Source organism: Paramisgurnus dabryanus, chromosome 8 (assembly GCF_030506205.2).
Source record: "Paramisgurnus dabryanus chromosome 8, PD_genome_1.1, whole genome shotgun sequence".
Taxonomy (NCBI): Eukaryota; Metazoa; Chordata; class Actinopteri; order Cypriniformes; family Cobitidae; genus Paramisgurnus; species Paramisgurnus dabryanus.
Window position 1 is genome coordinate 23,923,108 of NC_133344.1, and position 24,579 is coordinate 23,947,686.

A 24,579-nucleotide genomic window follows, 5' to 3' on the forward strand; every position below is an offset into this window, starting at 1 on the left:
CCTGAGCCTGCATTGGTGTATCTGACCTTATCAGGATGAAGCAGCAATTGTGCCCTCTAGGACACCAGATATTACCAAAATCTCCAGTCTTTAAACAAACAGGATGTAGGATCTGGAAGATAAAGTGAATTTGTATGACATTAAATTAGGGTTTTAATTATCTCCTCTTTCAAATGGCTAGTTGATGGTAAGATTTTATTTAGGCTTCCTGTAAATCATCAATAGTTGTTGTGGGAATTCTTCAGGAAATGTTATGCTTATGCTGGATCCCAATGGAAGGAAATGGCATGGTTGTGATGTTTATGCTCCTTTGGGACTTTTCAGAGTTGAAATGTAATTAGTTTTTTTTATAACTTGGTTTTATTTCTTAAATTTGAGAAATTGATCTTACAAAAAATGACCAGAAAGATGTACTACATGTATAGTTATGTGAGAAACACCCTCTCATGCAGCTGTAGGGAAATAACTGTTTGTGTGTAAGTAGGTGACTTTGGAAAACTTCACCACACCATAGGGATATATACATAAGGAAATTATTTATTATAAATGCAGTACATTTATGATTGTTTTTGAGTTTCTGAAACGGTATTGTATATTTAATAATACTACAAAGTAATAATTCTCCTCTTTTATGAATTCCATACAATTCAAGAACAATGTTTCTTATTTCTCTACTATGTGAGCATTTTTGTTCACACTTTGGCCACAAGCACAAAGACAATTGCTTAAATTCCTCTTAAATACTTAAGGCCTGTACTTTTCAGCTCTTTTTCTCCTTCGTGGCAGGAATTTGCATTTTTGTTTAGAATCCCTTATGATTTAGCAAGCCAACAATTAAGGTTTCCTTCCACAAAATGAGCAATATCGTAAATGTTTCACCAGAAACCTCAGGAATCATTTTTTTTTTAAATAGAAAATGAAATGCAGCTCTCTTCACCTGATTCATGTTGTCAGTTTAGCTGTTCTGCTCTTGAATTTTTTCTTATTGTGTTAACTTCTGGTTTATTTTTATTTTACTGTACAGCACCTTGGTCAAACGAGGTAATTTATGTAAATGTGAAGACATTACGTACGAGATGTGGTTTGTCTAAAATGTAAGTTAAGTAATATTTAAAGGGAAACAGTTACACAGTGTCCTGCTTACAGATTTGCTCTTTAGAAGAACCCTGAAACGCCTGTCAGAGAGAGAGAACGTCATTGGACGGAACGTTTTACACCCGTCTGACTGTGAGCATGCCATTGGTTTGCAGACCTGCCACTCAAGGTCTATCATAAGAGGGCGTTACTTCTGTTCTTTGACGTTACTGTTTGATTGGTCAGCTGTTGCTTTTGGCGTCACTGCGCTGCCAGCTGATCGGGAGGAGAAGCCGGTATGAGGGGAGTTGAAGCAGAGCCTCGGGACGCAGCGATGTGTTGGCTAGACTGTCAAATTTAACATCGACAGGGTTTTATAGTGTCGTGTTATAGTTTTGTAATGACATTATTTGTAATTCCTTTAGCACTCTTTTAAATTGATGAAGTGAGTCGCTTTTAAGCTTTAAGAGTCAAGCTTTAGCTTTGATGTCAGGAGTGATTTGGGGTTAAGGTGTGGCTTTCGGCAAAAAGGTTATTTAGTGTACCAGAACTTAAAATGCAGGCTGGTTTATGGTATTCGCGAGAATTTGTCTGTCATCGGTAGGATTGTAAGAGATATTTAAATCCAGGAAGCGTTTGATTGCACAACGGAACCACTGATCGTCCTGAAAATGTTACGAAGCGGAATTTAATCCGTTGTAACGTTCATTGTAACTTTTAGCAAGTATGAAAATCCAATGTAATTTGAATCCGTTACATAGAAACGAATATGATCTGTTAGATTTTAACAGAAGAGCTCGCGACGCGGCCAGGGAAAGCGCACAGTTCAGAGTTGAGCCGCACAGGGCGTGAGCCGTCCTTTAGTCAGCGTGAGGGGAAAACTCATCGCGAAATGAAGGATGTTGTGCGTATGTAAGATGATATCTGGAAGTCGCACCGGTTACCATCACGACATACGAATCGATCTTCTAAAAACCGAGACTTCTGCCAGTTGAAGTAAGTAGGCGTTGGACATTCTTCAGTCAGAAGTTTTCACACAGATGGTGTTTATCGATAAACTTAAATGTTTCATATTATACATACTTAAAAGAGTCAACACTGCACTTTTATTAATTTTATTGATTTAATAAATCTTTTGCAGGTTTACAAACGCTGTATTAACACTAGACTACTGATATACAGTGGGCGTTGCTCTACCTTTAGCTCAATATATCAACTTACTCTGCTAAATGCTGGCGTACTTTCTACAAATCTTTCAATATGTACTGATTTTTGTTTTGTATGCTAGCTTGTTGTATTATATGTTTTCTTCTTGTAACTTTCTTCACTGGACGTAAAATAGAAATGGGCCCCTAAGCGTACGTTAAAGCCTAATATACGAAGTATTTAGTCTACGTCATTTAAAAGAGTAATAAAAAACTGCAATAGGAGAAATGGTGATTATCAAACTAATAGTTAAAGTTGCGTACTTTTAACATTAAATAGTTTTTTGTTACTGACAGAGCGCTTATAGGGTGATCCGTATACATCGCCATTGATTTTTGTGAGGCGAGAGCAGCATGGCACATTCCTCAAGACCCCACCCTGTACACTGCCATATATACACGTTTCTTTTCTTTTTCTCTCCAGATTACGTTTTTCATTTTGCTGTCCGCCTGACCTTACTTCATATTTCTGATCTTTTTTTTTTACACAGAGTTTAACATCTGGAGAGAAGACCTCAGTTTCAGTGCCACCAGTATGTCATTGAATGGATTTCGTCCAGCTGTTGAAGGTAAGTTGTGAAATATAATAGTTGAAGGTGACAGCTAGCTAGGGCAGGGCTATGTGTCAAAACTAGAATAGAACAAAAACCTTTCACCCTATTTTTTTCATCTAGGAGACTGTTTGGACTGTTTGTAAAATGTAATTATTCAGGTTGTTAGTTATAAAATGACTAAGCAAATATCGTGCTGGCTTCACTGTATTTTCCATATCAGTTTCATCATCAGTAGATGACTGTCTGCTTTCTCTCTTGAAATTATGGATGAAATTATCTAAGGAATCAGCTGTTGACAAGGAGCCTTAACTTGCGTTTATGTAATGGTCTTGAATGGATTTCATCATTCTTACACTTGTTTTAAGTTAAAGTCCCCCTGTAGTCGATCATTTTATTACTTAAAACTTATCTTTGAGAATCATCAAAATGAAAATTTTTTCATGTGACAGTAATTTTCTTAATGCTTTAAAACTGCTTGAATGTAACTATACTTTTGGCTTATTTATTATACGTGGACGAATATGCAAATTAGTCCCCACCTCCACTCTTTTGCGCCTCATAGGACCATAGATATATATTTAAATACAATAGATGCTATCTATATTTAGCAGTTTCGGACAAATAATTGCTAAGTCCGGTTTCACACAATGCATAGGTGAAGTGCGTGTTTGTAGCACTATTTTTTAGCACTTATGTTAACAGGTCAGAGGATTCACACTGCATATGAAGCAGAGCTGAAGCAGCTGTGCTACAATATTTTCAGGGCCGAGTTTATGCAGCATCCATATATAATATCTGTGGCTCGAACTACTGATCCACTAGTTCAACTATGATGATGTGATTGGTTACATGTTTGTTACGTAGGAGACTAAGGCAATTTTAAATAGCTTGTTTAAGCATGTCAAAAACACCACATAGAATAAACAACAAAAAACGCAGGGGGACTTTAAAATACATCAGGCACGTGATTACCATTTTCTCTGCAGCAGCCTTACTTTACGCACCAGAATTATGCTTGGAGCTGAGATTGTTAAAACAAATTTTTAGTCATCCTTATTCTGCTTTGGCTTTTTATGACGGATTTGAAAAAAAATATCTATTTTTCTTTTTTTTTGCTCTTTTCCTCAGAAGAGTTGCTTATGTATTGACTTTGATCATCTTGATAAAACAAAATATAATTGTCACATTACTAAATATGATAATGATTACATAACATCATGCGTCACTTTCTAATATCAAACCAAAACTCACTTAAATGCATAGTAACTATATTTTTTTTTTACATTTGTTTAACAATACATCTAAACAACTTTGACTTATTTAATTAATAACTGTATTTTAAATTGATTGGCTTTATTTAAATTTCAGCATATTAAACATTTAATTGTCTATGCCTGCGTACATTCCTTAACTAGAAGTTATGTAAGGACTAGAACACAGGGTCCTTGTAATTTGTAAACAATTTTAAATTCGATAAACACATTTAGATAATAAAGTAGCACAATGCAGTTTATGGAAAACTGTTTTCTGTCCTGGGGTAATCACTATCCATAGGAATGGTTGATATTTTGGATCTATGTGAAGCAGTATTGTCTTTACGGTCTTTTCAAGGCAAATGATTTGTGTTTTTTTTTTTATTATGCAACAATGACTCTGATAATTGCTTTTGCATCTAAACACCAGTGAAATATTTTGCTCTATGATCTTATTGCCTAGTCTTGCAGTTCAGGTCACTGCTACGCAAATTTATTCCTAATCTAAATCTTAGCCAAGAAGACTGATACAGAAATGTAACAATAGTGTCTGATATACCCTTCTACCGAACGAAGAATCAGTAGAGAGGCTTTGATTACTAAAGGTTTTTGCTTCCTCTTTGTGGTTTTTGACATTTATCAGTGCTGTTTTAACTCTCTTACTATGAAACTTTGTAATTGTTGGTTGTAATGTTTTACTTCCTGTTTAACCTTGACCCTATAGAGTACCTAGACTTGCATGATTAGTTAGAGGGATTTTGTAAGAGAGGGCTCGGACAACTGTATGCGTGGAAAAGAAAAGTAATGTCATGGCATTGAGACATAAGCCACACCCTTAATAATACATGCTATTGCTGTTCGATCCCTTTGACATGATATTTTTTCTTTATCATTTGGGGATTTGAGCGCACTTTCAGAATTTTTGGCATACAGTCCCCCATTGCATCCGTATTTGTTGCGGCAATTGTGGCGCACAGACTGTGAGTAGGATTTTTGCTCGGCTGCGACAGTGATTTGCCTGTTTGGCAGGTGGCTGTAGTTGTCTTGAGTGTGGGAGGGAAGGATCTCAGAAGAAGGTCTGCTGTTGTCTCAAGGACAGTGGAGCTTCCCGTCTGTGCAGCCCCGCAGTCCTGTGGGACCAAATGCTGTCCACTCAGGTCTCTGGAAATGAGCCTGCAGAGCTTTGGTATGCATTTTTGTCGCCATCTTCGAGCAAAGCACGGCTTATTTACTGACCCAACGTCGGTAAAGGTATAGATAATGTGGTCGATTTACTTTTGTGCATGCAATTCTGTCATTTTATTTTACTTTAGCACTGTCCAAATGCAGACTGCCAGAGTGAGTTTAGTTATGATGTCTACCCTGTTGGACCGATATAAGCTTTCTTTGATTAAATAGGCTGCAGGCATTTATGTTCCACACTGCTATGTAAGTGACCCACTTTGGGGTTTCGTGCTATTGTTCTTCATTGAATTTCTGTCCCCGGTGCACAGCGAACATACAAGAAAGCACACACAGGTATACCGACTGCGCATGTTATTTAAACTCTGCATGAAAACGGTTCGTTTTAAAACCTGTTGCAGGCTAGCTATTTCTCTCTCGAGGCAGCCGATCAGTTCACATCAGCAGCACAGAGTGTGAGCTGGCCCGGCTCCATCGGAGGGTGGAGTCACTCCAGCACAGCGTATCTCAGACAGCATGGAGGGCCTCTGCAGACAGAATGGAATTTATACCATATGTACCAGGCATCCCAAGAATGCGTGGCACAGAGACTTGACCAACGGAAAGTACTCCTGAAAACGCAATGGAAAGGGGCAAGCGAGAATAAAAATGTGTGTGTGTGTGTGTGTGAGAGAGAGAGAGAGGGGGGAGGGATAAACCTGTTGAGCATAATTCCATCACTGTTTCCTTAGGAAATATTTTGTCTTTCGGTAAGTGCCGGCGATGAACAGTCGAAATCGCAGTTTTGTGCTGTGCTTTGCATCATTTTTGATTGCGATACTGCATCCTGTTGCCAAATCAGTTGCGCTTGGGTAATGAGTAACCAATCTTTTGCAGCGTTATCTAATAACAATCGCGCAGTATTAAATGAATGTTGTCTCATGGCCCACTGTTAAGCATGACTGACATCCTTGCTTTTTGCTGTGCTGGGAGAGGCAGCTGCCGGTCTGTGATCGCTGCTAACATTGTGAGCTGTGATTCAGAGCGTGTAGGGTGGGGTGGGGGGAACAGGCAATGCTTTGTCATTACAACGGCCAACGTAATGAAAGAAGCTTCATTTGAGTTTGTGCTTATTCATGGTTTACCAGCTTCTTTTTCATTACATGGCAAGTTTATCTTTGCTTCTAATGCAGAATGATCTTATCTTATATAAAATTGTGACTTTGTCAACTATGACAGCGAGGAGGAAGATGCACAGTGTTGCACTACATAGCTGATTACATGGTTTCTTTGACCCTAATAGTAATCTGTCATCTCTCTCTCTCTCTCTCTCAGAATTTGGTTCACATTTTTTTTTCTCTTAGTTTTATGAACCTGAAGCCTCTTTTTTTTTTTTAAATCTTGTCCAGATGTTCGGCATTCTTTGCTGCTGCAATCTGCATTTCCGAAGAACAAGTTAAAGAACGCTGAGAACTTCCCCCGGTTTCTCATGGTGGTCATTTCTTCATACCCTCATAGCATATGGCAGCCATTGCAGTTTGGATATGCACATAGAGAGTGTGTTTTTGTGTGATGTTGGCAAACTCCATTCATGCTGGTCAGTCGAGTCCTTATAAGCATATGTGTGGGATGCTCTTCATCCTGGTTAAGTCTCTCAGTGGCTCCCACTGTTTCCTCTGGCTACATGTGGGTCTATGGAGCTACCGTTAGAGATTTATAGAAACCACGCCTCTCATTGCTGAATTCTTGAAATGGCTTGCTGCTTTCGCATTGCCCCACAGTCATTTCCATTGTATAAACCAGCTGGAATTTCCTCTTGTATATCAAACGGTTTCGGAGGAAGTTGAGCAGCGGTTTTAGGGATGAAGTCCGTCTTGAATGTCAAAAGCAAGAATGGGAGGCGGCTCTCAAGTTAAACAAAATCTGATAATTTCTGGCCTCTTGTGTTACTGGCATCTTGGATCATGTAGATTCCTGGTTCTGGGGTGAATAGGTGGGGCTTGTATGCAAATGTGACGGCACCCCTTTCCTTTTCTGATGAATTATGATCTTTCTGCATATACTTTTGTAGTCATTCCTTGGCTAGACATTTAAAGCTTAAATTACTGTCCTTGAGCGCTCTACTTGACTTGTTTAGTGTGGCTGTGCTCTTTTTGATTGTGTTATATATAGAGATTGGTGTGTCTTGACCTGTAAACACACACTATCATGCTCACTTCATAATTTCTGGGTTGGCAGGACACATTCCCACGCACCGCCATGAAGTCTGGGAGGCTAATGGGGGTTGTGTCTTCACGAACAGAGGGGCAGGATGTATGCGTGACGTCTGTGAACCGGACGAGCCCTTGGTAAGTCTTCCTGTTTATTACCTTTTCTTCACAAACAAACCAGCATCATCAAAAAGCCCTTAGGTACAGGTGCATTTATTTCCATCTCTTACTCTTCCTGACATCTGGAGGTTTTCAGTCTTTTCATCTGTGCGTTAGTGAATGGCATCAATTTCTCAATGTCTGCACACTCCATTTTTTTTTTACTGTCGCCTGCCTGCCGATTGACTCATGTGGTGATTCATTGCAGAATTACTGAAGCCGTCTCAGCATTTGAAGCATTGCTGTTGGAATGGCGGCCTGCTCTGATTGCTGGGCTTTTCAAAGAGCCAGACGCATGCACAGGTATGTTTGATTAAAGAGGGAACTGAGACGCAAGTGGACGTGCTGCTCAATGCATGTGGAAAGGATGGTGAATAATGCACAGGTTGCGTGTGACACACAGGAAAGTGGATTCACCTCATGCTTATATCCACTGCATCTATGACTCGACAGTCGGATTAAAAGAAATTTGGACACTGTCATTAGATGTAATCTTTTGTATTTCCACTTCAGCATGTCTCAAGAACCAGGTTCACGTGGCAAAGCCCTTCAATAAAATATGTAGCATGCTGGCAAAGGCGCATCGGTTTCAAATAACCGTGCTACAGGTTCTGAAGTCGTAGTTTTACAGGACGGGATGTTCTCCCCCATGCAGATGATCCGTTTGCATGCTGTGTCATGTGGCATTTCATAACTAAAATGGATTCCCTTATCCCTCAGGGCTTTAGCGGTTTCCTTCCAGAGATTCTTACTGCGTTCAGCCAGTTTATGGTTCCAGCATAACATTTTTTCGCTTTAGCAGAAAGACGAGAGACCTTCCTGCATTTCAACCACTGGGTGTGGTTCACTCATTCTCCTCTAATTTTCTCGACTGTACTCCCTCTTGACAGGACAGGCATGACAGGAATGTAACATCTGCACCACCTACCTCCAACTAATTCCATTTGCACCTTTTAAAGCCGGTGTTCCTTAATAATCATTATCTCCGCTCAGAAATGACCTTGCAGGGCTTCTGTTCGGAGAAATACAGAATTTCACTTTAATTTAAGATCTCCACCCTGCCCATTAGTCACATCTCGATTATTGCTGAAGGGCATGACTAATGCATTGATCCGCAGCTCACTTCGGTAACAATTTATGTGTGGGATGTTTGTTGAAGGATCTGCATGTATCCGCCCTGCTTCTGTTTAGACAAAGGGTGTATGCTCGCTTTGAAAATGTGACGTCCAGTTGTCTTCCAGATGTTGGGTAACACAGGACTCAACTCTGAACTCTGTGTCTTTGCCAATTGGTTCGAAATGCACTCTCAACTATCATCTGTCACTTAAGCTGTTCAATATCTCCTGGTGACGTGAGCAAGCTGCCGACCTTGGACACAATTGTTAGACAGCTGAAGTCTCAGATGCAAGAATTTGAGTGCATTGAAGATGCGGAGATAAAATGAAAGGTGTTTTACCCCCACTCTTTAAATAAGTGGTTCATATAAAATGGTTTGTTGTGTAGAGTCTGTAGGATGGAAACACACGAGAGGAGCGCATGCCTCTTCGGTTTCCCTTGGCTTGTGGAGCGGCCTGACTGTAATTGTTTGGGAAGGTTCCACGGCTTTACAATCAATCACTCCTTGGGAACACAGTGTTCTGCGCGACAGGATTTTCAGGCATTGTGTGTTTGTGTATGTCAGTGAGTCAGAGTGTATGTTAGAGGAACAGAGTTTAAATATTGTATGCTCAATTGTGTTCAGTGCTGACCGCTCTGTACCAAGCCTGTGGCTCTTAAAGGAATACTCCACTTTCATAAAAAAATCCTGATTATTCACTCACCCCCATGTCATCCAAGGTTTATGTCTTTCTTTGTCCAGAAGAAATTAGTTTTTTTTTTAGGAAACACATTCAGTTTTTTAAAGGATTTTTCTCCATATAATCCTTTAGTGGACCTCTAGTTTCAATTCTGCTTCAAAGTCTCTAAACGATCCCAGCCGAGGCATACGGTCTTACCTATCAAAATGGTTGTCATATAAAAAGTACTTTTAAACCACAATGTCTCACCTTGCACTAGCCATGTGATGCGCCAGCGCGACCTTATGTATTACATAATCAGGTCACACTATGTAATAGGTCACACATTACTGTATGTTCACAAGGCCACCGATGAGAGCGTCAAAGTAGCCTGAGGTTATACATTTTCAGTAAGAGCCGGCAGCAAGCTCTGGCGAGCAGCGTCGCGTCTTGGACGGTGTGAGTGTCGAGGAGAGTTGAAATCAGTTAAACTTTATGGTAATGAGCTATTACGCAGTTCAGGCGCAACTAATCGGAAGGCATAAATGTTCGGTGGCAACTAAATGGAAGGCGGACCTCCGCTTGAGAGGATTCCAGAGAATCTACACTTTTTCTATAGTGTCGTTGGCAGGGTAGCCAGAGTGTTTTTTGCAGCTCTCCCTGGCGGCAGTGTGAACGTACAATTACATATGTGAATTACTTTTATTTCTTTGATCAGTGCTTCTTGAATGTGTTAGCATTTAGCCTAGCCCCATTCATTCCTATGGCTCAATGCTAACACATTTACGAGGTGCTGAACAAAGATTAAAAGTGCACGCAGTGAAAAAAGATGGGTATGTATTAATTCATTTAAGTTGAGGTAAGAGCATAGTAAAATATTGAAAAACAGTGGCGTTTTCCTTAAAATACATTGAAACTGTGAACTGTTGAGGTCCACTAAAGTTCAAATAAAAAAAACTTTGAATGTTTTCCTCAAAAAACTTAATTTCTTCTCGACGAACAATTTGAATGACATAGGGGTGAGTAAATTATCAGAAATGTCTTTATGAAAGTGGAATATCCCTTTAAGTGTCTTGACTGGGTGGGGACATCAAAGGCCATGCAACGCCCAATGAAAATCCACACAGCAACATATAATAAGAATTGTTTTGTCCCAATAGAATAAAGCAGATTGGAGAGTGTTTGACTTTTCCATAAATACATGTTACCCAGCAGTTTTGTCTGTGCCATTCATTCGTTGGGCTAAATGCATGGGTGTCGCACATTATAGTATGATTATATAGATCTGATTCTAGACGGTGGTTTGTGATTGTGTTTAAGTCTTGTAACCGAAGCCACCAGCCCTCCCTGTCTGCAGTGTCCTGGACATAGAAGGATCTTATCTCTGGCTTCAGACAAAGGACGATTCAGCCGCCTTGGTGTCTGATAACAACACGCTTAAGACCCAGCAGAAGGGGGGAGATGCTCCCGAATGTGATTTTCGTCATTAACCGTTTGTTTTTCTCGGTCACTCCATTGCCTTTGTTTCTTTATAGGGCAGCTACGAGCAGATTACCTTAACTTGTACTCAAATTTTTAGGTTTGTGAAAACCTAGTGTATATGAACTTTTAAGACCCATTCCGAGCCCCCCATTGCATGCACCCTGTGTGTGAGAAAGGGAGTGAAAGAGGAAGGAAAGTTCAATGTTTGTGTTCTTGTGTAGGGAGTGTCCAGTCCAAATCCAGTTGGATTTACTAAGCAAACTGGCCCTTTTTCCATCATTCAGCAGGGTCATTGGGTTCACGTGGCTGTGCGGCAAGTGCTCATCCTTGAACCGCCGACAAAGCGCAGAGCTTTACAGCTACCTTTAGGGCAATGCAGATCAATGGGAGAACGAGACCTGGAGACTGTCTGTCTGTGAAAGAAGAAACATTCAGAGGAAATGAAACCATACTTCATGTACTTCCCTAAGAGGAGAATGAATGGCTTGACTTTTGGCTGCGCAAGAGCTTTCTTATTGTGGTAAAATGTAACAACGTGTTTGAAAGTAAATGTTAAGTCACTGGAATAAAGAGAGAGTTTTAATGCCGTGCATAGCCTCTCTACATAACAGTTTTAGCATGATCAAAAGCTTTGGTCCGGTGCACAGGGAGTGGATCTATCTGTACTCAATTATAGGCAGGAGCTGAGCTGAGTGAATGAATGCTGAAGCGGTAGCAGGACTGCAATACCTCTGGGGCAGAAGGCACATGACTTAACTGCTCTCTCTCTCTGTCTCTATCGTCTGCATGGCTGTGCCAGTAAAAATTGGAAAGCCAAACTTTTTATCCAAATATCCTCTTATCAGTCACAGCATGTTTCAGTTTTTCCACTCTTTGTCTGTTTTTAGTTTTTCTTGATGTGTGCTGCTGTTTAAAGCAGTTTGATAAGGGTTGTGGGAGATGATACTCAAAATGTTTTACTTGTAACATCACTTATGAACCATTGATTTAAAGTTTGTCTTATCCTTCGATGTGCACCTCACACATTTTCTTGTTCTTTCTTTTTATCCACGCAGGTCCTGCCACGCCTTGTGTCTACATTTTTTGTGGAGTACCGGGAACTATGAGGAGCCTCTTGGCTGACCTGCAGCAGTTCTTCACTGGCAAGCTTTATGTCCTTGTATACCAGCTAAAGCTGCCAGCTGAAGAACTGTTGTGGTTGGCTATTTCCTGGCACATCAGAGGTGGCAATCCAAAGGTAAAGGCGTTGTGGGCCCCTGCCTTCCTTTTTCCAGCAATCCCGGATTCCACTTTGTCTCCAGCGATCTTCCCCCAACCTCACCTCACGTAAGCTTGGCTATTCGTTCATCTCAGGCGTAAACAAAAGGATACTGAGCGGGCTCCGTGCTGACTCAGCAACATTCCTGGACCGGTGTGGTTCCCTTGCCCTTATTTGGGAGTGGAGCATGGAGGGAGTGGCATTCAGAGCTGAAAGAAGTAGCCATCTTGCTGTGCTGCTGTAGCACAAGATGAGGAAGATGGAGGAAGACTACATTAGTTTAGCAACTACTATATGAAATGTTCTCATACAGTGCATGTTTCTATGTATTCTGAATACGTGCCCAGGCTTTGACATGTTTGCGTGTTAAAATTTCATAGTTCCTCTAGGGAATGACTGATAAAAGCTTGCAGTGCGTATGTAACTTCCTTTTGCCTTTAGACTGTTTTGTGACACAAATATGATTTTCAGTTTGTTTGTTCTGGCTGTGCACATTATGTACAGATCTGACCTTGGTCAAACTTAGTATACGCATACAGACCTCCATACAGTATATACACACCCTCTGCACATCGCTTGACCCCAGACAAGCCATAAACATAACCCCAAGGCTAGCTTCGGTGCAGAAAACAGGATATGAAAATGTGTGCGTTCTAAATCCTCCCCGCCAGATGAAAAATGAAAATATTCTCGCAATTTAGGAGAACCAGATGCTGCGCTGAGGAAATGTGGTTCGTCTTTTCCAGGAATTCCATCTGTTCTTGACCTTTTATTTTTCAAACTTAGATAAGACGCACGCCACATGTTTTGCACATGTGACCGTGCCTTACGTATGGCTCTGACCTCCACACAAGGGCTTCCTCAGGTCATTGGAGAAGATTGCCTACGTGATCCGCTCTAGTCTAATGTCAATCTCTCCACAAGTGCATTAAAAGATTGTTGAGGGTCGTTGTCTCAGCTCTTCTTAAGCTCTGTCTGTCTGTGCAGGTGCACTTAGGCTTTGGAAGTATTTTATTGTCAGAACTTCCAACTCATTTACTATTTTCTTTTCGTGGATATCAATGTGATTTAAAGATGTAATGCAGATCAGAGAGTGAAATAAAAAGGCTTTGGGGAAATTCGCCTCCTGTGGTTTATTTGCGATGTATTTTAATTAATAGTTTGCTCGGGTTTAAGTTCTTAATGACTGTTTAATGTTCATTGATGATTCAACAAAGGCGATCAAGAGTACATCCTGGTTTGTCTCGAGTCACAGTTCCTGAAACTTTAGGCAGCGTCTTATATTAGTGCAGATAATCTTTTGGTGTTTGAGCTGTTTCTCATATAAAAAAAAGTCACGTTCTGAGCTTCTTTCCCACCACTTTTTATAGAGGTCCTAATTTGCCAAATGGCAAAAGTTAAGTATACATTATAGTGACTGCCACAGGTTGATGGGTGTATTAGCCTGTCAATGAATATTAAACACTTCAGATAACATCCAACAGAGTCATGAAGCTGTAGGCACACATGCAGTGATGATTCTCCAATCAACATGAGTCATATGTTTGCTTTTAACTGTCTATTTGTTGTTTCAATTCATTGTTTTACAAAGGCGAATGCATCTGGAACAAATTCAGATTTGAATATTGGCATGGAAAATATTTGTAAAATTTAAATTCATTGTTACAGCATGTTTCGTACACTGCGTTCCACTACGACACAAAAATCTGTGAAACTGAAGTCCATTTGGATGCACTGATGAGACCACATGGGCTGTTTGGACGGTGAAAGAGAACAGTCCTAAATGTGGTGCGAAGGGGTTTTTCAATCATCCAAATTCCACTCTACACAGGGTGAAAGCTGCTTAAACGGATTATCTTGAGTTCTCGGCAAGCCAGGAGATCATTCACCTGACGAAACATCCGTGTTGCAACACTGTTCCAGCATCCCACAATCCTGCCCGACCTTTGCCCGTAGGCTTGTGGTGGTGCCTTTTTCACCAGGTCAATGTACCACGGTCTACCTGTTGCCTAGTGGATATCATGTAACCAGTTTGATTGACAAGCGGCACAGTGTGTAATGCGGTACTGTACAATGTCTTGAGACATGTGACTGCTTGTTCTTCATGAAATGAGGCAGCAGAAAGAAAATCATTGTTCAGTAAAAACATTCAGCGGTTATGATGTTTACTGTCATATAGGCGTTGTTAAGATGCTTAGCAAATATAATTTTAGTATTACATTATAAACAGCAAACTACAGAAAAAGCACAATGGTTAATGGCTAATTTTGCCAAAAGTTCACTGATAGTTGCAGGCCATGTCAATGCTATCTGGTGCATTTTTAGTGAACGCAGAGCTAATGGATCTGTGATTATAATTGAACACAAATATATGCATATATAAGCACTAAAGCACTTAGTATTATGTTGCCCCTATTCCCATAAATATGTTAGGACTTACTAACAGCCCTCTCAAAAGGTTTATGTCCAGTTCCTTTGACTACAGTTTAGCCGCTCCCCACAGTCTGGTGAATTCATTAGATGCTGCTGGAAAATCCCATATGTTGTCGTGTGTCTGTGGACCTGATGACTCAGAGCATATGTACACCCACCAATGTATGACTAACTAGCCTCTTGGTTAAATGAAGCACTGTGATACATATGGTACGATGTAGTTGGCGGATCCAGAAATAGATGGGAGGAATATCAGGAAATGGGTTAAATAAGGTCAGTGGTGTTACTTGAATTACATATGTTAAAGAAAAATACTATAGTAACCAAATATTTAATTTAATATTCGTTAAAAATCCTGGATTATTTTCAACCTAGCATTGGGCCCAGCTGTTGGGTTAAATGAACATTTTTGTATTTGACATAATTGGTTAAAACAACCCAACCGTCCGGGTTCGTCTCTTTTTGACCCATGTCTGAATTGGAGTGTAGTTGAGTAAATAATGGCAATCCTAACTACTGGGTTCAATTAAGTGCCTGTATTTGACCCAACCATGGGTTAAAACAACCTAGAATTTTTATTATTGTATTAGAGGGTCACAGTTATTTTTTTAATCATCATTCTTCCATCTCTGTACTTTCATGCCTAATCCCAGCAGTGACATCATCCCAGGACCTGTCCACCAGATGATTCCCTTCTCTGCTTAAAGTCTGGTTATGTAATTCCATGGAAAGTCTGACTGGGGAACTGCACAAGCTAGACAATCTCATTAAATGGACATGATGCCTCGGTGCACGTCTCCTCTTTATTCCCTCCTTTACTGGCGAGCTGCTCCCTGCTTTCACTGTGCCTTTTATGTCACTCTGATAGAGAGCTTGAATGCGTAGTACAGTTGCTTGAATGATAAAACTCTTATTGCAACTGCCGTCTTACCTCCCCATTTGATTACCGTGGTTACGGTCCTGTCAGTCACGGTTAGTCTAGTCTCACATAACCAGACATTTGAGTAAAATGTCTGGACATTGCAGCTTGTTATCCTACACAGGAAGAGATTGTCTGACCGATATGTAAAGCAACTAACCACAGTCTGGTTTTGACATGCTGTTTATATGAAAATTAACCAAAATCGCTTCCAAAATACGCTTTTAAACTGTACAAATAATTATAGGATTTGTATAGAATAAAGGTAAACTAAAAATAAAAAAGCTTATGGTCACTTGAATTAATCATGCTTTTATTTAATCACTTGTCTTTTATGTGTAATTTAAGTCAAATTTATTTCTAAAGTTTTTTTCACAATTTTGGTGTATGTATAAATATAGAAAAGTAATTCTCAAACTGGGGGCAAATTTTATGACATTTTATAAAATATGACAATTTGATGACATTTTATCATAAATTAAACTTCAGAGTAATACTATTGTAGAAATGAGTATGCTTTTTTATTAAAACTAAAGTTTAGAGGGACACAAAGCGATGCACCCAACAAAAAGTTTGAAAACCACTGAACACAGGAATATTAGCAGTACCAACTGCAAAAACAACTAAACCATAACAGTAAAAACTACACTGAAAATAGTGTTCCATTGAATTTAATCAATTTTCTAATTTATTTAAGCTACATTTAAACAAAAGTTTTATATTTTATTTTACTTTACTAATCTTTTTTGTTTAAATGTAGCTTAAATAAATTGATTGCAACCACTTACCTTAAAAAATTGATTAAATTCAATGAATACATTTTTTTCAGTGTAGGACTGTAAGATAAGCAATAAAGTCATATATACAATATGTGACCTTGGACCATAAGGGTACATTTTGTAAATTGAGATTTATAGACAAGAAAATCTGGAATTTAACGGGGCCTTTAAAGTGGTCCAAATTAACTCCTTGGCGACATATTACGAATGATAAATTAATTTAAGATATATCTACGCTAGGAAATGTACTAAATATCTTCATGGAACACAATCTTTACTTAATATCCTAATGATATTGCCATAAAAAATTTATAATTTTGACCCATACAATTATTGTTGGCTATTGCTAAAAATATACCCATGCGACGACTGGTTTTGTGGTCCAGGGTCACATATTTTAGTATATAAGTGCTACTATCAGTAAAAATAATTTTCTGTAGGACTGTATTTGGAATGTTATATTAATAGTGCTATTAAGAAAATATTCATAAAAAATATATATAATAAATTATCCAATAAAAAACAGTATCTACTGTTCCTGAAACATTTAACCAATTAAAATAAAATATGGCAGGTATTATATTTATTTTTAATTAATATGGTAATGATTACTCAATATGGTCATCATTTAAAAGCATACATCAAAGTACCATGGTGTAGCAATCTTATACCATATGTGTACCATGTCACTATACCACACTAATTTATACTAGCTACACACACACTCCTTGTATCTCATAACTGGCACTCAGATACACACATGTAAAGAGTACAGTGTGTCCATGTGAACAGGGTGACATGGCAACAGCAGGATGGCATGAGGCTTAGCACTATTGTTTAATGAAAGAACAGCGATGTTTCCCACACTGACCCACTGCTGCTCTCTTGACAGTTGTTCTGTCTTGGCAGACAGTGGTCGGTTATAAAGTTATATAATGTTTAGTTATGGAAAGCTATTTAGTTATTTATAGAATTTGCAGCTTGAATTACGCTGGAAAGGGCCATTGAGTCAAGAAAAAACTAATAAAATGTTATGCATGCTTCAGTCAAGTTTGCAACATTAGCCTACTTTTAATGGCTTTGTTTTCCGTTTTCGTCACACACCTGATTCATTTCTTAAGGGTAGACATTTCTGTTAGGAACCACCTTTTTAAAATCTTTATAAGCCAGTTACCTGCATACTTGAGTAAATTGTCAAAAGCCCCAGAAAAGATGGCAGCAAAGGTTTTCATCATTTTCTTAAACTCTCTGGCATTCCTGTGTGTACTCACGCTCCCTCAAACTCTCTCACGCTCTTTCTCTTTCTTGTGGCTAATTGACCTATTTTTCAATGGGAAAGGCTGTGCTTGCTTTGGTGGAGGTCAGTGAGTGCGACTGGGTGGGTCTGATGAGATGTCGGTGCAAGAAACTCCTCTCGGGTCTTACCTGAGCTGTGTGCTCTTCGTCTGCATCCACACCCTACAGCTCACGGTATCAACTTTAGAGATGTGTGTGTACTTGCCCCATTCATCTATAAAGATTTACTTGATGACATAACCATATTTAACACCATATAGAGCCACTGATGCATTGTAATATAACCCAGATAGCAATAGACTCGAGAATAGAATAGAATTCGGAACGGATTCGGTGCGGATCCATCTATCCTGGAAAGGTTCATAAAAGTTTTTTTCTCTGGCTTAATGGTTTCAAGAAACTTGCTGTTTCAAAGTATTTTATTATAGAGGAAACCGGTTCTACAGATTATATAACATAAGGAAGAAATGGTAAACACCACCGTTTTTCAATATTTTACTATGTTCTTACCTCAACTTAGATGAATTAATACATACCTATCTTTTTTCAATGCGTGCACTTAATCTTTTTACAGCGCGTCTTCAATGTGTTAGCATTTAGCCTAGCCCCATTCATTACTTAGGATCCAAACAGGAATTAATTTAGAAGCCACAAAACACTTCCATGTTTTCCCTATTTAAAGACTGTTACATGAGTAGTTACATGAGTAAGTATGGTAGCACAAAATAAAACGCGATTTTTTTAAGCGAATAAAAATGAGAACTATATTGTATGGCATGAGAGAACTTAGTTTGCAGCACTTTGACCTCGGTGCGCAGTAACATCATCACTCCTGACTCCTCCCCCTCTATACAATATTACTCGTCATGTAACAGTCTTTAAATAGGGAAAACATGGAAGTGTTTTGTGGCTTCTAAATTCATTCCTGTTTGGATCCTAAGGAATGAATGGGGCTAGGCTAAATGCTAACACATTCATGATGCGCTGTACAAAGAATAAGTGCGCGCATTGAAAAAAGATAGGTATGTATTAACTTATCTAAGTTGAGGTAAGAACATAGTAAAATATTGAAATGGGTGGTGTTTTCCTTTAAGGACTGAAAGGTTCTTTGGGGAACCAAAAATGGTTCTTTTTTGCAAGCAATTTTATTTTTAAGAAGAAATGTGCTCTCCTTTTAAGAAACTCTCCAAGTTTCAACCAAAGATAGATAACTATCAAGTACAAGGATTTAGTGTCCATGAGTAAATTTTGACATCATCATTAAATTAAGTTTTGGTGGAGGAAAAACCTATTTGTGTTTCCCAGTTAGGGTATCCAAAGGTGGAGTTCATGTGTTTTGCAATAACTGGAGTCACATGGTTCACATACCTCTCTAACACTGCTACATAAACACTGAAGACAACTACCCCGCTGCCTAGATTGAAGAGTGAACTGTTTAGTGGACCTTTTGCTTTGGCTCTCTGCATGGAGGAGAGTGATAATGCATCCCAGCTTTGGCTAAGCCCTGCGGCCGGCTGCTTCAGTCTCTGGTCTCCGAACACGTGTCTGGCTCTGACTCGGTTCCACACGGCTCCCCCCAGAGACCAGCGGGACCCCGGCACACCACACGCTGCGTGCTCCCCCGAGACAACTCCTCTCTACTGTTACTCATGCGGTACATTGAGCTAACAGCTGCGTATCTGAAGGCTCTGCTCATCCAAATGTCAAAAGGCCTGGATGGGTGTCTTTGAGGTGGAGTTTATACAGTAATGAAATGTTGGTGATTTATATGAAGAGGATTTGCATTTGGGACATTAGGATATGACTTACAAATATTAGGTAGCTTGTTGGGTGAAAGGTGGAAACGATTGTAGGGGCCCGGGAGGGAACAATTTCTAAATTTTACTTTTGAGAAGGTCAAAGGGCCTTGCTTACAACAAATTAGTTCCACCGAGCAAGAATGGCTTTGGTTCTGATTTCTTAAAAAAAAGAAAAACTTAAAAGCTCTCTGAGTAATGGTTTAGAAAGCACTGCCAGTTCTTTATTCACATAACTCCATTTGATCTGTATCTGAGATTATTAAGGACAAAACGCAAGGCATTTCGTGTCTAAATTGTGGTGCTGTCAATGCACAAAATAATACACTTGTAGATGACTAATAGGTAAGGTGACCTGTTTGTCTGTTAACTAATGCCACACTTAGACAGTATTACTTCCAGTATCTTTAGTGTTAAGTCTTTGGCTTGTGGAATGGTCTTGCTGTTGAACTTGAAGACTCTCTGAAGAGGTTAAAGAGCATTTAGGGTTCAGATCTGGGCTGTCTGATTCTACAGGCCATCCCAGAATATCCCGGTCAGCTGGTCTCCCTGAGTGACGGAGCTTATAGAATAGCTCGTCCCACGTGATGCTGGGAAGGTGGCTGTGTCAGCAGGCGCTCAGTGTGTGAACGTTCACTCATGTGCCCTTTGTACTGTCTGCTATGTGCAGTGGTATGTATCTAAAGGTCATGGTGAGGTACGTGAGGCTCCAGTGGGGAGAGATCTGGGCACTCGTCACCCTGGGTCCCAAAGGCCAGCACGATGCTGTCAAATTGAAATTAATTATACTGGAATGAGTTACTGTGTTTTATCGAGGACATAAGTAGCCTTAACATGCAATCACAAATGAGATGTCTTTAATGTCGCACTTATTTCTTCTAGCCAACAGTGAATTTAGAGCTACTGTATGGAGCAAAAGTCTCCTGCTTTATCACCTGCAGTACTTTCACATGCGTCTCTTTTAAAGTTTCAGAGGAGATCACTACTGATGTCAAAAACTTGCCTTGATACCAAAGTTTGTTCAAAATGAATGCAACTTTTATCAAATCTTCCGAGCCATGATTTTCACCTTTGTTGTCTGCTATTAATTGAAAAAAGCTGGGATATTTTCAACCTAGCGTTGGATCAAAAAGGGACAAACTTGCGCAGAAGCTGCATTCACGTACGGACATTCAAAGCAAAGCGATGAAGCATAATTTTAAAGGGAATATCAATTCATTATAAAAAGCGTTTGTTATTTTTTTCTGGCATCACGCCCCCCCTGCCCGTGGCCATTGGCTTAAGCACAGGTAAGCCCATGCATTAATGAGCACCTTTTCATTGCTAAAAAAACCCAACATTATTTTGTGTATTTGGTATATCTTGTGTGTATTTTGTGTGTTTGCGTGGTATATAGTTAAAAACACATTATTTTCCACATATTATACATTTTTGTAGCTCCAGATTTCACTCTCTTCCTGAAACGCACTGATTTGAAAAGCTCTGTGTCCCTGATTGGCCAGTTAATCTGTATGTTGTGATTGGCCTGAATGCATCTGACGTTAGCCGAAAATGTGACACTCCTTACCACGTTTGAAAGATTCGGTTGCTAACAGGAGTTAACTTACAGGCTATGAGTCCGAAGCGGGAGGAATTATGATATTGACGGTCTTGTCTACATCACCAATCCCAGGAAGTTAACTGTTGCAAGCAAGCCGTGTTTTTGTTGTAGTCCAAGAAAAGAGATTTACGTTGGAGACGATACCTCGCATCATCATTTACTTTGGGGTTTGTACCTTTTGCATATTGTTAACATGTACTAATACACACTAAGACCCCAAAGGAAATGTAAAAACGTGAATCGGACCATTGGTACTCTGAGGCCCTGAGGTTGCATTACAAATTCAGTGGGTTTGTCCCTTATTTACCCATTTTTAAAGTGTTGTTTCTATTCTATTTTTATGATAATTTTTATAAGAAACACCTTAGATGAATATTATATTTAATGTAAATAAATCAAGAGTGCTCAAGAAATAAAACTGAGACTCATAAAGTATCTTTGAGCAGGATAAACCTATGCAATACAATTTCATCCTGCATTCTCATATCGGATTGAATGTATGAAATTGGGCTGTGCAGTGGCTCAGTGTGTAGCACACTCTAAAAAAACAAACGGTGCTATATAGCACCAAAACAATTGCTTTGGATCGTAACGATAGAAGAACCATTTTAGTGCCATATAGCACCGGTGAAGAACCAGTGAAGCACCAGTGAAGCACCAGTGAAGCACCAGTGAAGCACCAGTGTAGAACCATATAGGGGCCATATAGCACCACATATGGTTCTACATAGCACTATATGGTTCTACACAGGTGCTTCACTGGTGCTTCACTGGTTCTTCACCGGTGCTATATGGCACTAAAAATGGTTCTTCTATCGTTACGATCCAAAGCAACTGTTTTGGTGCTATATAGCACCGTTTGTTTTTTAGAGTGCACTGTTGCCTGGTTCGAGGCCTGGCTAGGTCAGGTGGTCTTTCTTCTTCCTGTGTCTGCAAGTCAGGTAAATTGGAGATACCAAATTTGCCTTTCCACAACCTGTTTATGGTAGGGTATAGAACCTAAAATAATAAACCTCGATGACATATGTGGTCGACGAATATGACGCACCCGAAATCCTGGCCAGGACATGTCTTCGAAAAATGGCACATATTTTCACCATAGTGTATAAATTAACACATGTGGATCAACTTTTTTCATTTTGTGAATCACCTTGATTTTAGCAGTCTGAATTATTTTCATTGAATTTTAAGAGCATTAAATCTTTCAGAAATCTATCAGAGATTCTCAGCACACCTTTGACTTTTCTAGAAGAGTATTTGAATGTACAGGTGTGTCTGCTTTTGCAGGCCCGGGCAGCTCTTATCTACTTTTTCAAGCAGATGCCCTCTTGCTGGAACATACAGGTATTACATGCACACTTAAGATTTTACTTGATTTTAGAGTATTGTGGACCTTTTTGTAAACAGTTACAGTGATGTTTGCTTTGAATAACAGTGTCTTACTGTTTATATTTAGCTCCAATGGTAGCATTACACTAGCAGCACAAATGCAATGGGTTCGATTTCCAGGGAACATACAAGTCGCTTTGGTTAAAAGCATCTGCTAAATGCATAAATATAAATATCAACAATGAAGTCTACCTAGTCATGGTATCAACAATAAAGTCTACGTAGTCACAGTATCAATAATAGAGCACAAAGAGATGAATCAAAGGTGCCCACAACTTATGGAAGGCATTTTTAGCTTTCAGCATTACTCGTCGTAATTATATTTTTACTAGTAAGAATTAAATGAACTCTTTCTCAACAGCCGTTTTTTAAAAAAAGTTGCCAGCCAGCGCCAGCATTTTTATAATTTTCACAAACGTTTAATGCCTTCAAGAAAATGTTCTTCTTTAAATATATAAACATACAATATATCAAATGATCCAATCCTTTATTTGTTCTTTTTTTATCATGTCTCAAATATGGGTAGGCTTGAGATACTTTTTACTTTTGTGAAGGACTTTTGATAGAGATCAGATTCAGAGCAATCATCAAAACATACACAGAGTTTGAACTGTTTGCCCTAAGGGGATACTTCCGGGCTTTATAAGTGGATAATAGCGGAAATACGGATTGCCGGAAAAACTCGTCATTGGCAGAGAAGCGTTTTCTCAATTGACGAGTTAACTCATCAATGGAAGAGTAAAAGAGCTCTATAATTCAATTGGTAAGAATACAATTGCACAGCTTTATATTAGAAAGCTGTACAATTTTAATCGTTACTATTAAAAAATTAAATAATAGAGCTCTTTAATTTAATTCTTACAAGTAAAAATATAATTACAACGAATAACACTGGAAACTTTTTAAGCTAAAAATGCCTTCCAAACGCAACAAAATAAGGTAAAGAGACCAAAGCAATAAGAGGACCTATAATTTCTACTCCACTCCCCCAGTCTTTTTGCACGTCCGACATCAATGTTCCAGCCCTGTCGAACCATTTTAAGGTTATCTCCAGAAATGCTGTGGCGAAATGATGTCCACACAAGCACACAAATTTGTCACACTGGGGCTGAAGAACCTGTCGTGTCCATTGTAAAGCAACAGTGACGCAGGCTCACTAAGCCACGGGTGACTGAAGCGTGTCCTGCTGTCTGAAAGCAGAACACAGGATGTGAGAAAAGGCCATCAGGCTCCTTGAAAACTACTGAAACCACTTCCTCTCCTCACACAGGAAGTGTCCCACAGTTTCGTATTTCATCAGATCAGCACGCTGTCACATTATGAAGAGGTGGGAGAAAGGGACAACTAGAGTTTGAGGTGACGCACACACATGGATACACGTATAACGGCGAACACTGACAAACCAGCACCTGTCTGTTTTTAAGTGTCGCCCTCTCTTTATGAATACTTCAACTCATTCTGTGCCCAGCGGCGAGTGTCACATTACATGAGCAGATCACTGATCCACTTTTCATTATTCAGGTTTGCATCGTAGCATCATTTCGATGATGCACCCACCGTTCTCCAGGCAGGCACACGCGAACTGCGCAGCATGCGTGGGTGAACTGACGCAGTCTCCATGAGTCACTCTGACAAAAGTCCTCACTTACAGCATCATTAATGTTGTTTTACGTCTGCGACAGGTGAGGAATCACCACGCTCAAAAAGGCCGACACTGAATTCAATTTAATTCAGTGTCAGTTCGACTGGCCTAAGTATTGAGGACGTTTTGATGGAAACACTATATGAGATTTACTTTTTAGATGGTAACCTGTTGATATGCAGTACATGCATGCTCAATTCAGGAAAACAAGAAATGTCATAATGCTTTTATGGTAAATTGTATGCCTGTACCCATGGCAACAAGCTCATAATTTAGCTTTTCGAGGTCATTTGAAAAAACTTTCATCTTTGACTGTTAAAGGGGTTTAAATGGACCTCTCTACACTGCAAAAAAATGACTTTCTTAGTATTTTGTCTTGTTTTTGGTACAAATATCTAAACATTCTTAAATCAAGATGCATTTTCTTGATAAGCAAAACAACCTAAACAAGTGTAGTTTTTAGACAAAATCTATCAAATTTAAGTGAATTTGTGCATAAAACAAGCAATTTAAGTTAAATTAAATTAAGTTATATTAAATTTTGTTGCTTGTTTTATGCACAACTTCACTTAAATTTGATTTGTTTTGTCTAAA

The 24,579-nt window shown here is 39.3% G+C and overlaps 1 long non-coding RNA gene across 1 annotated transcript; it reads left to right on the plus strand.

Moving 5' to 3' along the window:
* Nucleotides 1–1,346: 1,346 nt before the first annotated feature.
* On the plus strand, nucleotides 1,347–13,249 carry LOC135771055 (uncharacterized). Its single transcript, XR_010542831.1, has 4 exons — nucleotides 1,347–2,070; nucleotides 2,771–2,848; nucleotides 7,486–7,595; nucleotides 11,929–13,249. It is a non-coding gene; the product is annotated as an uncharacterized lncRNA (long non-coding RNA).
* The last annotated feature ends 11,330 nt before the right edge of the window (nucleotides 13,250–24,579 follow it).